The sequence below is a fragment of the Pleurodeles waltl genome, chromosome 1_1, assembly GCF_031143425.1.
Source record: "Pleurodeles waltl isolate 20211129_DDA chromosome 1_1, aPleWal1.hap1.20221129, whole genome shotgun sequence".
NCBI lineage: Eukaryota > Metazoa > Chordata > Amphibia > Caudata > Salamandridae > Pleurodeles > Pleurodeles waltl.
Window position 1 is genome coordinate 970,674,390 of NC_090436.1, and position 16,257 is coordinate 970,690,646.

Consider the following 16,257-nt stretch of genomic DNA (forward strand, 5'->3'; position numbering starts at 1 on the left):
TCTCTCTTCAGGTCCAATTTGCGACCTCCTGGTCCCTCCTGGGCCCCAGCAGCGTCCAAAAACGCCAAACGCACGATTTGCGACTAGCAAGGCTTGTTGGCGTCCTTTCAGCGGGAAAACACTTCTGCACGACTCTCCAAGGCGAGAGGAATCCGTCCCCCAAAGGGGAAGTCTCTAGCCCTTTTCGTTCCTGCAGAAACCTCAGCTTCTTCTGTCCAGTCGAAGCTTCTTTGCACCCGCAGCTGGCATTTCCTGGGCATCTGCCAATCTCCGACTTGCTTGTGACTTTTGGACTTGATCTCCTTGTTCCACAGGTACCCTAGATTGGAAATCCACAGTTGTTGCATTGCTGGTTTGTGTCTTTCCTGCATTATTCCTCTAACACGACTACTTTGTCCTTAGGGGAACTTTAGTGCACTTTGCACTCACTTTTCAGGGTCTTGGGGAGGGTTATTTTTCTAACTCTCACTATTTTCTAATAGTCCCAGCGACCCTCTACAAGGTCACATAGGTTTGGGGTCCATTCGTGGTTCGCATTCCACTTTTGGAGTATATGGTTTGTGTTGCCCCTATCCCTATGTTTCCCCATTGCATCCTATTGTAACTATACATTGTTTGCACTGTTTTCTAAGATACTTTGGCATATTGTCATAAAAATAAAGTACCTTTATTTTTAGTATAACTGTGTATTGTGTTTTCTTATGATATTGTGCATATGACACTAAGTGGTACTGTAGTAGCTTCACACGTCTCCTAGTTCAGCCTAAGCTGCTCTGCTAAGCTACCATTATCTATCAGCCTAAGCTGCTAGACACCCTATACACTAATAAGGGATAACTGGGCCTGGTGCAAGGTGCAAGTACCCCTTGGTACTCACTACAAGCCAGTTCAGCCTCCTACAGAAGTTTATTGGATATTTGTGTTAGAAACACATATTTGGGAGCTAAATAACAAGATACCTTGGGAGAATGTGATCTGATATGGCTGAGGAGTACAAACCCTTTTTTGAATCCTGAATAGTTAACATAACATAAACTCAGATGATTTGGGAGCACTTTTGGGGCCATATTTTTACTTTTTGACGCAAAACTGCGCTAACGCCGGCTAACGCCATTCTGAAGCGCCATGCGGGCGCCGTATTTATTCCTTGACGTTAGCCGGCGTTAGCCGCCGGCGCTGCCTGGTGTGCGTGAAAAAAAATGACGTACACCAAGCAGCGCCGGCGTAGGGGGATATGGAGCTTGGGCGCCAAAAATGGGGCAAGTCAGGCTGAGGCAAATTTTTCGCCTCAACCCGATTTGCGCCATTTTTTTCGACTCCCAACCCCCATTGAAATGACTCCTGTCTTAGCAAAGACAGGAGTCATGCCCCCTTGCCCAATGGCCATGCCCAGGGGACTTCTGTCCCCTGGGCATGGTCATTGGGCATAGTGGCATGTAGGGGGGCACAAATCAGGCCCCCCTATGCCACAAAAAAATAAAAAATAAATACTTACCTGAACTTACCTTAATGTCCCTGGGATGGGTCCCCCCAGCCTTGGGTGTCCTCCTGGGGTGGGCAAGGGTGGCAGGGGGTGTCCCTGGGGGCATGGGAGGGCACCTCTGGGCTCCTTCCGAGCCCACAGGTCCCTTAACGCCTGCCCTGACCAGGCGCTAAAAAACAGCGCAAAAGCGTCTGGACGTCATTTTTTTTGACCCGCCCACTCCCGGGCGTGAATTTTGCCCGGGAGTGTAAATACGGCGCACATGCCTCGGAGTCAATTTTTTAGACGGGAATGCCTACCTTGCATATCATTAACGCAAAGTAGGTGTCCACGCTAAAAAATTACGCAAACTCCATGGACTTTGGCGCTAGACGCGTCTAACGCCAAAGTATAAATATGGAGTTAGTTTTGCGTCGGAATTGCGTAAAAAAAAACGACGCAATTCCGGCGCAAACAGAGTATAAATATGCCCTTTGATGTCTTACTTTGGCCCCACATGAGTGACGCTGGGAAGGAAATTGTGGTCCTTTCTTTCCCTGCACATCTAATGTCCATTGTGATGAATAGCAGACAATATTGAGAGCAGTGTTGGCCCATTAAGCCACCTATAGATCCATCCATTTGGCTCACATCCATCTCCTAACAGTATACAGGGGTTAATACAGTGAACATGCAGGGTGTCCAAAATATAGCAAAGACATCAGGGTAAAAAGTCAGTATCCTCTAACATTCGTTCAGGGGGAGGGGGACTACAGTAAACATGCAGTGTTCCACCAATAAGTAAAGTCATGATTATAACTTTGTTGTTTTTATTATTATGTAAATTGCAATAGACCATTTCAAAATAGCTGCCAATCAAAATCACATCCAGCATGTAGTCGGATATGCTTACTAGGAAGATCTCCTTTCTTATAAAGACCGCGTTTGGGGTCAACTAAAGGCTCTTTTGAATATCCAGTCATTGAGATTGAGACGAGCACAATTAGGGCCCCCACCTAAGCTCAAAGCACCTTTAGGAGTGTAGGACAATTTTTAGAGCTGCAAACGATGTAAATCAAAATGCTCCAAGGGAAGAGTTAACCTTGTGTTTTACTTTTTCTTCCAACAGTCTCTCGTGAGAGATATAGCTAGTGCAGCAACAATTACTTAGGTCTAAGAAGGACAGGGGATTGGACGCCTGGAGAATTTCTTCCTGCCCCTTGATGATTCTTTTGGAGTGATTTATGTAGAGCATACATCCACAAGGCTGTCTGCTTGCCCAGTGCTTAACTCAGCTCCAACATTAAAATTTTCGTTTCTCTTTTTTTCTATTACATAGATAGTGAGGACTTGGTGCCATTGTTTTAAGGATTTTCTTCCAGTTTCATTTGCCTCACATCATTCCTCATTTGGAAAAGCAAACCTGGAATTTTACAACAATCTATCCATGATATGTTGTCAATTTATTTTGGTGATGTGGGTAAAATACTCATACACAAGCCACCATAGCTACAATTTCATTTGGTGATGGTTTATAACTTACCCAAGCACAAGCCACTGTGATCACTGCCTAGGCCGTTTTGAAGGATTACTGAGGTGGTGAATCTGTAGTATGGTGACCCTTACATACACCAAAATGTCTGTTGTGAGAGCACAGTTCCGACTATCTGGTCCGCTCTGATTTTTGCTTTTGGATCACCTGGTTTTTTAACTTTTACTGTGAGGAAGCCTCATAGTTTGGGCCTCACTCACAGTAAACTTATGGTAAAATGGTCTGCACAGTGCTGCCTTGTTAACCAAAGGCTGCTGTGAGGCAGCAATCGTAGGAGGCCCAGGACTGGTTACACATCATCATGTGTGCACACGGATGTGCACCCTTGTGAAGGCTGCGCAGGAGGATTCCTGGCATACGTAGCCCAAGATCTGCGCTTAGGTAGCATGGCCCAGAAGAGACCATGCAGAGGGGATGGTGACCTGGAGTAGGCCTTATGAGATAGGTGTACGAATGTGACGGATAGTCAATGTGCTTTATTGGTTTCACTGTTTTGCCATACCATCACAGGCTTTGGCACTCACTGCGAATATGTGGGCAGGGCCTCAGCCCTAAAGCAAATTCGGGGGACCAAGTCGCACCTCTGTGAAGGTGCTGAAAGGTGCCTTTGCACCCCCATAAAGATGGCCTCCGGCTGAGGGTGGGGCTGGCGGACGAAGAGGAAGACGGGGAGCCCCTTTGCCCCCCTGAAGGTGACGGGGTGGGGCCTGGGCCCCATCCTGGGTCCCCGATGCCCAGAGAAGGAGGTGGCAGTGCTGCCACACTCCCCTAGGCAGCCCGTCCGGCTGCAGCACCGCATGTGTTTACCCACAGGAGGGGGGAAGACACCAAATGAAGGGCCAGCTCCCGCTGCAGCATGTGGAGGTGCTGGCCGTGCAAGGAACCGGCAGGAGCGGCCATGGGTGGACTCCCTGTGCCTCCTCCGCAACAGACAACAACACACCTTATGTTGGGGGTGTCTGGGTGGGACCGGGCATGCCTAAGGTGGTGAACCAATCCTGGCAGCAACGCTGGTCTCCCCTGCATAGCAGGAGAGCCGCTAATTGAATATGCATGCTCTGCGAGGGACCGCCCCATAATGCCTTCAGGCACAACATTTTGGCCCCAAAACGTGCATGTTTTCCGCATGTGGTGGCCCCAGAAAATTGGGGTCACCATCACCAGAAAGCAAATGGATAGGGGAGCTGCAGGAGCAGCACATCCTCCCCGCAACAGAAAGTTTTGTGTCCCCACCCTAGGTTAGGTTGGACTTGACAATAATAGCCCCCAAGGGTTCTAACATGTTTTTAACCAAGTCCCTGCTGGAACCTTTGTTTTAGGGTGATGGAACTGCATCCTTTAGGGGCGGAGATCATGGCCACAGTCCTTGGGACCTGAATGGTGATAACAACAGGATTGCTATAAAGATGAACATTCTCTAGAGGTGAAAGGCTGTAATTACAGGTGTTTTTATAGTAACAGCTAAAATGGTAGCATGTTATGCTAAGTGTGTTTTAGAATGTAAAGACACCCTCTAGGGAGTGAAAGATGTTATTACATTCTGATTAACCACCAAGTGACATTCTTTAGAGACTGGTCAACTGTGCATCATTTTTATGTTGAGTAATGCAATGTGGATTATGATGAATCTTGTGTAGATCATGTTGAGAGTAATCCTAGCAACACCACCCACTCCAGCCTGCTTAGATATGCTCTTTGTTGAGGCTTATTTGGGCAATGAGTCTGACAGCCACCAGTGATCAAAGTAGATTCACTTTATTGCCAGTTTCAGGTGCTCACACTCCCAGGTTACAGTCAAATATTGTATTGGACAAGTGAATGTTCTGCCATGTAGGTTGTTGGTTTATATCTCCCTTTGGGAGACAAGAATGATTACCCAATGTCATCCAAAAGTAATTCCATCAACTTGTGTATATTTGTAAATTGTTGTGTAGTATTGAGTAGTGGATGTAATAAATGTACTTTTACTTTATCAAACTAAAGAGTACAGACGTTACAATCATTTGAATGTTATTCTGTGTGCTTGTTAATGGGGATTACTAGCCCACACCACCTACATTGAGTAAGCCTTGGACTGCTCTGCAATGCTACCCTGTGAGAGTCAAGCGCTACAATGGGGTGTTTGGTTTCCAGTGGTGGTCGAGAGTGGACCCATTACTTGTGCAGGCCACTTAACTAATGAGCCACCCTCCAACATCTATGCATGGTGAAACATGGTACTTGGTTAGTGGTGCACTCTCTGGACTGTCTTATGCTTTACATTATATATCTGGTATAGACTTCTAGCTGCAGATTCCTTATCTTAGAATTGCCTGGCGTCAGCTTCGAATCCGGAATTTTTCTGCTGAGCAGTACCCTGTGCGCCGTCGGGTGGCGTTGTTCGGATCCTCGTGCGTCGTCCGGATCCATGTGGCGTTGTCAGCATCGTTGGAGCCGTCTGTGACGTCACAGTCTTCAATATAGGCACCACCCCGGCACGCGTATGTCAGTTCTTTTCCTTTTGCGCCGGTTAAGCGCAAATCCGGGAAGAGCTACCCTTTTTTCGACAGTTTTGTTGAAGCTTTTTGATTTTCTGAGCGATGTCTTCGAGAAAGATGAGATTCAAACCGTGTGGTGCATGTCATCACACCATGTTGGTTACAGATCTACACCAGGTGTGTCTCTGGTGCCTTGAAAAGGACCACGATTCAAAGTTGTGCTCCGACTGTCGAGCCATGGCTCCGGAGACTAGAGAGAGAGATCTCTCAAGCTTCTAGCGGCCCTGCAGCTGTTGTTGGTTAGCGCGACTACGAGGAGGTCACGTTCCCACTCTAAGAGGAGGTCGCAGCACCGCTCCAGGAGCACCAAGTCATCTTCCTCGCATTTTAGGTCTTCAGGGCATTCAGGTAAGATGCACAAGATGAAGAAGAAGTCCAAGCGGACTTCAACTTTGCCACGCCTGTTGGCTGACGAGGCATCCAGGGAACGTTGACCTTCCGAGCGCTTCCCTGCAGAGCCGTCACCAGGGCCGACTCTGCGTCTTCCCCCTTTTCGGGTAACCGGAGCGATGCCCACTCAAATCGACTAATTTTATGAAGTTTTGCGCCTTGTTTTTGAGTGGGCTGCACCCTCGGGTGGGTCTTCAGGCCCTGCAGGTTCAGCAGGGGCCCCATCGTATTTGAAGTTGGTGGCTTCAGCACCGTTGGAGACCTCGGGATCTGATAGTGGATATGGACCGGCGCCGGTATCTCACAATCAACCTCCTCTGGCGCCGGGCCCGACATCGACCCTCCCACCACTACCGGCGCCCATTGGTGGTGATAGCCCCATTCTCATTCCGGATGATCCGGAGCCGGAATGACGTCCTACTACGCCGATTCTGACTTTGACGGTGCTGATTAAACCCAGATCAGGGCCTGGGGCTTATTCAGAACAGCCAGACACAGGAGAAGAGTGGGAGGGGTCTGAGAACCCTTTAGAATATGGATTGGAGCACAAACAGGACTGGTATGAGGGGAAGCCAGTGGACTGGATACTTCTCCAGATGCTGGCATGCTCTCTCCTCCCGCTTTGGCTACGGAGGAGGGTGCATCTTATGCCATTGTTGTCCGTAGGGCAACTGAGGTCTTGGACCTAGACTTGCCTACGGTGCCAGTCAGGACTAATCTCCTGACGGAGGTGCTTCAGCCGTGGGTTGCTACATCGGAGCTGTTGTTACTCTTCAATTAAGCCCTCACAGATGTTCTTCTGGGAACATGGTCCAAACCCAGCACAGGGGCTCCTGTGAACAGGACAATTGGCCACTGCCATAGACCTGCTCCAAATGACCCTAGTTTCCTCACCCAACACCCCACCCCAGAGGGATTGGTGGTCCAAGCCTCCGCATCCTGTGGTGCCTTCCCTTCTGCCTCTCCGGATAGGGTATCCAAGAGGCTGGACCAACTTGGAAAGAAGTTGTTTTCTTCCTCCAGCCTGGCATTGAGGTCAGTAAACATCTCTTACCTATTGGGCCATTTTCCCCATACTTTATGGTATACAGTGGCACAGGTGATGCCCCAAGTCCTGGAGGGCTTATCGGACACTCTCACCCAGGATGTCAAGGACGGGAGAAGTGCAGCCAAGTTTACTATCAGGTGTGGTATGGACACGACGGATTTGCTGGGCAGGGCGATTTCTTTGACTGTGGCTGTCCGTCACCATGCCTGGCTACGTTCCACTGGCTTTTCAGGGGATGTCCAGTCAAGTTCGATAGAAATGCCTTTTGATGGCTCTCGCCTTTTTGGTGAGAAGGCAGACTCTGCACTTGATAGGTTCAAGGATTCTCGAGCTACGGCCAGATCCTTGAGCCTTTCAGCACGGTTCGTCAGTAGTCTGTCTTTTGGCCCTTTCGAGGCGTCGGAAGGGGCGTGGTACCACGCCAGCCACAAGTTAGCCACCGTCCTCTGGCTTTACAGCATCCTGTGCGAGGACCAGGTCGTGGTACCATCAGACCCAGGGGGTCTGGCCAGAGGTCAGCCACCACACAGCCCCCCTCTTCCGCAGCACCCAAGCCCTCCTGGTAAGGTTCTGCATGACCATGTCCTTCTAGTTGGAGGGAGGATTCAATTTCATCTCCCTCACTGGCAGTCCATTACATCGGACAAATGAGTCTTGCAGACCGTACAGAAGGGTTACTCCCTCCCCTTCCAGTCTTTCCCTCCATCTATCCCTCTGGTAAAAGAACGGCTGATGGGGGATCATTTGGTCTTGCTCCGCGAGGAAGTTATGGCTCTCGGTCAAGGGAGCCATAGAAAGGGTCCAATGTCAGAAGTAGGCAGTGGTTGTTATTCCCGCTACTTTCTGATTCCCAAAAAGAACAAGGGCCTTTGCCTTATCCTGGATTTAAGGGACTTCAAGCTCTTCCTCAAAAAGGAGAAATTCAAGATGCTCACTCTTGCTCAGCTCTTGTCTGCCCTAGATCAAGGAGACTGGATGGTAGTGTTGGACTTGCAGGATGCGTATTTTCACACCACCTACTTTTTTGAATGAACAGTGTAAATTCAACAGGGTACATTTTAAGAAGTTTATTTATGAAAAACTGTACTCCTTTATAGAAAAAGTCAAACGAAGTTGAACAATCCAGATGTGAGTTCCTTGAAACATATGATTGTGCTTTGTTTATTAGCTTTCACAGTAATATACTGCTGTGCCCGGAAAATGCCGATCAGATGGTAATCCATTTTTTCACCCTCATTCTTATGTACAGCCAAATGGTGACTACGACTGTTTTCCTGCTGTAAATCTTTGGCGAGGCAAAAAGGCCTAAAGGCCAGACCTGCCAACTTCAACATCCTGTGATTCTGGGCAAATCACTTAATGTCCCTGTACCTTTGAAACATATGACCTTGTATAATGTAATAATAAAACGCTTTAATGCCCTTGGGGCACGTCCTACATAAAAATGCATTTCAATTGACATTTTTAAGCAGACTTGTTTTTTCACTCTAGAAAAAGTTCATTATTATATTGCACCTCGTTACTCTTTCTAACTGTAAACGTAAGCAGATTCAATTTTCGAAAATAGGAGGGATTTTTACATGGCTCTCATGTTTTATTTTCTGTTCCAACTTGTATGAGTTTTCCCATTTTTTTCATAGATAAAAACACAGTGCCAACTCTTGCCTGAATGGCTTTTATTTAATAGAGTATATTCAGGCAGCAAAAGCAATAATTTTTGATCTACCTGCTTGGTAGCATTCCTTCATTGACATCGTAAGGCCAAAGCAGTTTTCCTTCGAGAGACACTCAACACAACAAGAAATAAACCAACCATAAACTGACTAACGTGCTCAACCCATCGCTCTGTATTCAATGATGTAGTGCGCAGAAACATTCAAACAGACCAATGTATGAAGAACGCTAGCCAAAATATAATTTATCTATGCATATATGGAGGTATATGTATTTGTATATATCTGTTGGAAAAACATGAGACAATAGGGTACTAAAGCTGTCTCTAGAACATATCTAAAATCTGAGAAACCTATGGCTCCCCCCCCCATGATAAAAAAAAAAACGTGACAGCATCACTAGCTCAAACCATCTCGAATCACATCTCTCCTCACGCCTGTTGCAAATCATTAACTGCTCTGTGGAAACGGGAATGTTCCTGTATTTTCTAAAAATAGGACAAGTCAAGCCTCTTTTAAATAAACTATTTGCAGACTTGGGAGAGCTAAACCGTGTCATGCTCTCAACTCGAGGACATTCTCAAGGCATTAGCTGAAGTTCCAACCAACGAAATAATAGTTCATATTGCTAACAAGCTTTAGAGTCCAAGAGATAGTTAATTGTCCTGCATAATGCAACGATAATAGTTTGTAACCTGGTGTAACGATATAGTCTAGCATCCTATAACAATATATTTGATTGTATCTGCAATTTGTAAAACGTTTTAAGGTCGGCAGTGAACTTCATATGCACTATATAAAAGCACACTTAGAAAATAAAATAAAAATTGGATACACAACAAGTTTGCATTTCTCTAATTTTGACTAGCAGTATAACTCATATTCCCGGCTAGTTATTAGTGTGAGCATAGTGGAAGCAGGCACAGGTTGAATCCCAAATTCTGGCACCCGTTTTTCCTTGCTGCTTATCGCTCCCTGTTTTCTTGTCCCTTACACTACAGCTGGTAAACTGTTTTGTTGGTGTTATTGGCTTTGCAGGCTTCTTTTCCCGTTGGACACCATAAGCCCTGGTTCCCGCTGCTTAGTCCTGTAAAGGAATAACAGGAGTTCAGAGCCTAAATAGTGAAGTCCCAGCACAGAGAGACAGAGCTTCGCCTCCTCAAAGGGGGTGAACATATAAAGCAAACTTCTTTTCATTTATATATTTTGTTCATGTAGGCAACAGAAGGAAAGTTCACATAATAACCAGAACATGGACACGCGTTAGTAGGCGTTCAGCGTTCTCATTAGGTATGTGCAAAATACTACAAACTAAAAAATCATTAAGGGAACATCATCCACCAAGCTAACGAGGTTCTTAATCCTCACTTAAAAGTGCCAAGTATGAAAGAGAGGCCGTGCATATGTTAAACAACATGGTAAATGCTAACACAGCATTAAATCAACATAAAATAGCAAAATTAATACATAGTCCTGCTGCTATGCTTCACTTGTCCGCTAATTACTCCCTCTCCTTGTTCCGGTCACAATTCACTATAAGTTCTTCTTGCATATCATACCAGTTGGAGAAAAGGAGTTTATTAGCTGGGCAAGAGAATATGAACAAGAGCAAATTCTCATGCATAGTAGGCCGTTTTCACCACTATCTTTTGCAAAATAAGGGGCTCAATTCACAAACCTACAAGCATAAAGTAACTTAGGTTACTTCTGTGTATACATTTCCATTTTTTGACAATTCACATAGAAAAACGGAATATTTCCATTCAGTAGTAGATGTCTCTTGCACCCCTGTAAGAGAGTACCCACTTTCTTGGCATGGTTACCCCCATGCTCTGCCTGTTGTCACTGTGTTTGACTGTGTTCACTGGGATCCTGCTAACCAGGACTCCAGTGATTATGCTTTCTCCCTTCTGATTGGGTAACTTGTACCATTTTCACCCCATATTTGGCATACTGGTGCCCCCATGTAAGTCCCTAGTATGTGGTACACAGGTACCCAGGGCATTAGGGTACCAGGGGATCCGTATGGGCTGCACCATGTATTATGCCACCCGTGCGGAGCAAAGGGTTCTGCAGGCCTGCCATTGCAGCCTTCGTGAAAGGGTGCATGCACCCTTTTTGACCATAGGTCCCTTCGCCAGGTCACTATAAGTCACCCCTATGGCAGGCCCTCTCAACACAGAGGGCGGGGTGCAAGTACCTGTGTGTGAGGGCACCTCTGAGCTAGAGGTGCCCCCACAAACTCCAGTGCCATTTTCATGGACTTTGTGAGTGCAGGGATGCCGTTTTACACGTGTATTGGACATAGGTCACTACCTATGTTCAGCTACATAATGGTAACTCCATACCTAAGCAAGTTTGGCATTAAACATGTTGGATTCATACCCCAATACTGTTGCTAGTATTGGAAGTATGATTCCATGCACTTTGGGGGCTCATTAGAGCTCCCCCAGCATTTCTCATACCAGCCTTCTAGGGTTTTCCAGGCAGCCCAAACTGCTGCCACCCATCAGACAGGTTTCTGTCCTCCTGCTGCTTGAACAGCTCAAGCCAAGAAAGGCAGAACAAAGGATTTCCTTTGGGAGAGGGGGGTAACACCCTCTCCCTTTGGAAATAGGTGCTATATGGCTTGAGAGGGGTAGCCTCCCCAAGCCACTGGTATGCTTTGGAGGGCACTGGTGCCCTCCTGGCATAAACCAGCCTACACCGGTTCAGGGACCTCCAGTCCCTGCTCTGGCACGAAACTGGACAATGAAAAGGGGAGTGACCACTCCCCTGTCTATCACCCAGGGGCGGTGCCCAGAGCTCCTCCAGAGGGTCCCTGGGTTCTGCCATCTTGAATCCAAGGTTGGCAGGGACCTCTGGGAGCATCTGAGTGGCCAGGCCAGACAGGTGACGTCAGAGCCCCCTCCTGATAGGTGACCAATCCCCCTTTCAGGGCTATTTAGGGTCTCTCTCTTGGGTGGATCCTCAGATTCGGCATGCAAGATTCCAGCAGGATTCCTCTGCAACCTTACTTTGACTTCTAGCCACTGGAACTACGATTGGACCCTCCAGAACCGGCAATCTGCGTCCACGAAGAAGACTCTTCTTGCAACATTGTTTCCATGGCTCCTTCCATCTTCTGCAACATTTCCCTGGCTGTGCATCATCTGAGGGTTGCAAGTCTTCAGTCTGCATGAGAAGGAATAAGGAATCTCCCTTGGAGTGAAGGAGTCACTCCCCTGCATCTGCAAGCACTGCCTGGAACGACGACCGGCTGCGAGGATCTCCTCTCATCCTGAGCTGCATGGATCCTGCATCACGGGTGGTGGTCTGGACTAGTACTCTTGGTCCTCTCTGCCAGATTTCCAATTTTGGTGGAGGTAAGCCCTTTCCTTCTTACGCAGGACAGTACACCCATGCACTGTGTCTCTTGTAGCTGCCAAGGCTTGCTTGCAGCTCCTACAAGGGATCTTCAGGCTACGTGTAGCTCCAGCCCCTAGCACTCCTTCCAGCGATGCACAGCCCTCAGCGTGGTTCTCCTGCGGCGTAGGACCCTTCTCCAGTTGTGATGCATGGGCTGTTGTGCGACACCTGTGTCCCCATCCTGTGGGACTCCTGTGGTTGCTGCCTGTGATCATGCAGGCTCTCTGTGTCGCCGAGGGTCCCCTCTAACTCCGCCTCTGGGGTTGAGTCCTCCTGGGCCTTGCTGGTCCTCAGCAGCTCCACTTTCCACCAACAGTGATATTTGCCTTTGCCAAGGCTTGTTGGTGGCATTCCTGCACCAACACCCAACTGCAATTCTTTCTCCAGCGTGGGATGCCGTCTGCATCCTTCAGGAACTCTTCACCCACTCCAGGGCTGCAGTGCTGACCTTCTTCACATCACCGTCGACTAACTCCTGCATCCACAGCTAGGTGAGTGAGCAGTAGCTCCTACTCCTCCTGGACTCTTCTGTGACTTCTGAACTTGGTCCCCTTTTTCCACAGGTCTTCCTCTTCAGGAATCCACTACTGGTTTCTTGCAGTCTTGTCTGGGTGTTGCATGTTCTTCCTTTTGGGTGGTTTGGGGAAACTCTAGTAATTTACTCCTTTCCTCCTCGTCACTAGGGGGCACTGTGGTACTTACCTTTGGGGTTTCCTAGTACCCCCATTTTCCCTCTACACATTCCACTTACCTAGGTGGGGGTCCTGTGTTCGTATTCTATTTTTTTAGTATATGGTTTGGGCTCCCCCTAGCATCACTATTGTCTAACTGTATTTGCACAGTTTTCTATCACTTTCTATGCCTATTTCTGGTAACTAGTGTATATATTTGGTGTGTTACTTACCTCCTATTGGAGGGTTGGATCTCTAGTAGTTTTTGGTATTGTGTCACTAAAATAAAGTACCTTTATTTTTGTAACACTGAGTGTTTTCTTTCATGTGTGTAAATGCTGTATGACTACAGTGGTACTGCATGAGCTTTGCATGTTTCCTAGCTGAGCCTTGCCTGCTCATCCACAGCTACCTCTAGGGAGCCTGGCTTCTAAACACTGCCTACACTGCACTAATAGGGGATACCTGGTCCTGTTGTAAGGTGTAAATACCTTAGGTACCCACCACACAGCAGGCCAGATTCCTACAACCCCATAACCATTATACAGTGAAGTGGAGGATATACATATGCCTTAAAATAGAGACGCTGTTTCTTGTGTGTCTCTGCTTACTGCGCGTAAGTGGAATCATTCGCTGTGTACATGTGTGCGGATCATCATTCTGATCGGAGGGGCTAGATAACTTGCCACATCTGACCACATTCACACACACCAGGCAGCAACTACAATCAGAAGGTCTTGAATACATCAAGCATCTAGGGCCATGCTGTGTGTTGCACTGGAGCTAAAGTGCTGCCTGAACCAGCAATATGCAGATCATCCCACTTGAGAACGAGGAGCTTCAGGAAAGAAAAGAAAAGACAGACATTGGGGTAATCTTTACAGGTAACCACTGTGGTGAACTACGTTGTCTGTCTCCGCACATCCTCTGTAGACTGGAGAAGGCAACCATGTGACAGAAGATCACCAATAAAGCAAATGATCTAGGGGTACTGGTAAGCACTGTGGAGGGCAGTAGGAAACAAGCATTGGTAAATGCAATAGGTTTCGCCTATGTGATTAATAAGCTGTTTTTGGTTGAGCAGTTGTGCAATATAATTTAATGAAACTTAAAACTTAAAAACAGTTTGAAAGTGCTTACTGCATCTCCATTTGTTTGTAACTGTGACATTTTTATTTGCTGCACATTTTGCGGCACATCTATGATTACCCCTTTAAAATAAACAATTGTAGGGGATGGTGAGTGAGTTGAATGAGACGGGAGCATAAATCACCGTCATGATCTTGACATTTTTATTGTTGCCTGAGGACTACTTGACACCTAAGGAAATTAGCAGCACCTGCTTTCAAACCTAAAACTTATCTTTAGCACAGCGGCCCCACCCCACACACCCCACAAGGTTAGGGCCATGTGCTACTGCACCAACGTCCTAAATCTGGGTCTGGTTGAATTGACACACAGCAATGGCATTAATCCATCTTGGTTTTTTTGTGAAACAAGGAAAACATTCAAAAAGCAGTAGTGAGCTTTTGAAAATTTTTAATATTCACCAACTTCTTCATGCTGGGCCAAAGCCAGTACACGGAACTGGCTCCCAGTCTGATCGGAAAACATAGCAATTTCATTATGCTATTTTTAGCAGCCTGGGCCAACCAGATCGTTCAGTACCTCAGTTGATAGGGGGTGGTGGCAAGGCGGGGGAGAGAGAGGTTCACGAACATGCCCTGCACCATGGGGACCGGACTAGTTTTACACAAGGCATTTATACTGCAAACTCTAAAATTTGTGTGAAAAGCAGCTCCAGTCCTACATTGTGAACAAGAACTTACAAATCATCATACAATAAATCATTGTTTCATGTGAAATGCACGTTACAAACCATGCAGACTCACTGAAATGTAAATTAAACATTTCTTGTGAATGGGAGCACTGCTGACACGAAGAGCGAAAACGACATGTGTAACTGCCAGAGCTAAAGTGTCTGACCGAGGGGCAGCGTTTACAGCAAGTCGCGCTCTGTTGGCCGTCAAACTGATACCGCTTTTCTTCCCTGGTGGTATACGAAAGATTATTTTTTTCACCAGCACAGGTTAATTATTAATGCTAATTAGGCATAATTTCTTGCATTTAGTCTACCTATTACTCAGAATGACAAGAAGAAGTGCAGTCTCGTTGAATTACGCAATGCCCGTTTGCTTTAAATGCTGGGAGAAGAAAAGCGGGTGTCTGTATCTCCAATGCACTGCTTAATTTGTGCTTGTTGTTTCCGGTGCTGAGCAGCGGCACTTATTTTTTAGGGCCAGCGCTTAGCCTTCTGCCTCAAGCATTTGCTGCGAGCAAAAGACACGTTTGGGAAAGACGGAGGAAGAGAAAAACGAAAAAGTGTCACAATGAGAGAAAGCAGAAAGCTGCAGGGGTGAGCTGAAAGGGCAAGGAGTGGTTTTAAATGGATTGAAGAGGTCCAAGATGGCTTTGGGATTACGCCACCCCAGTATTCCGTGTTCGCACATTTAATTGCAGCAGCCGCGTGTTTAAGAGGCAGGCTTTCGGCACTGGTACCTTTTCATTTACCCTTTAATCAAGGGGGACTATGCATTTGAGCGGCACAGCCATTTACGTTCTGAGATTCTAGCTGTCCACAGCCCTGTAGAATGGCAAGGCTATGTGTGTGTCTAATTACAAGCGTACAAATATCAGGTACATGAAATGATGTAGGTGCGCGCGCTTTTAGCTCAGGGGGGCATTGCGTTTAGCAATAATTCAAGAAATTTGCGATTTAAAAGCACCTACCGAAACGTTCCTTGTGTGTCCAGCCTTCAGGAAGCAATTAAAATGTTAAGATAACTCTTGTGATTAATGTTCTTGCTAGAGAGAGAGATCAGAGCGTTGTCCAGTGGCAGTTTTGACTGGATATGAAGTAGCGCAGAGGGTTTATATGCCAGCTGTAAAGATCAGAACTATGTTTTATGTGGATAGCTCAGTGGATTAGTAAATAATGAGGTCACGGACCGCTCCAGGAACCCAAGTTCTCTTCTTCTCACTCGAGATCCTACAGGCACTCGGGGAAGAGGCACAAGAAGAAGTCCAAGCTGACTTTGACTTCACCTCGCCCGTCGGCTGACGAGGCGAGTCTGGAATGTTGACGTTCTGAGCTTGGTTCCGCGGAGCTGATGCCTGGGCCAACTTCAAGCCTACCCCCCTTTCCGGGAGCCAGAGTGTCCCCCACTCAGCTCAAGGAGTTTTACGAGGCCATGCATCTTGTATTGAGCGGGCTATCCCCAGTGGTGTGCCTTCAGGACAGGTTCCACGCTGGCGGCTTCAGCCTTGATGCCGGTGGGGTCTCTTGGATCCGATATCTGATCTGGAACGACACTGAGTCCACAAAGATGGCCTCCTCCCGCATCGTTCCTGATGTCAACACTCCTTGCGCCACCGGCGCCCACCGGGGGTGTAAGCCCCATCCTCATACCTGATGATCTGGAGCTGGAACAACATCATACAATGCTGATTACAATG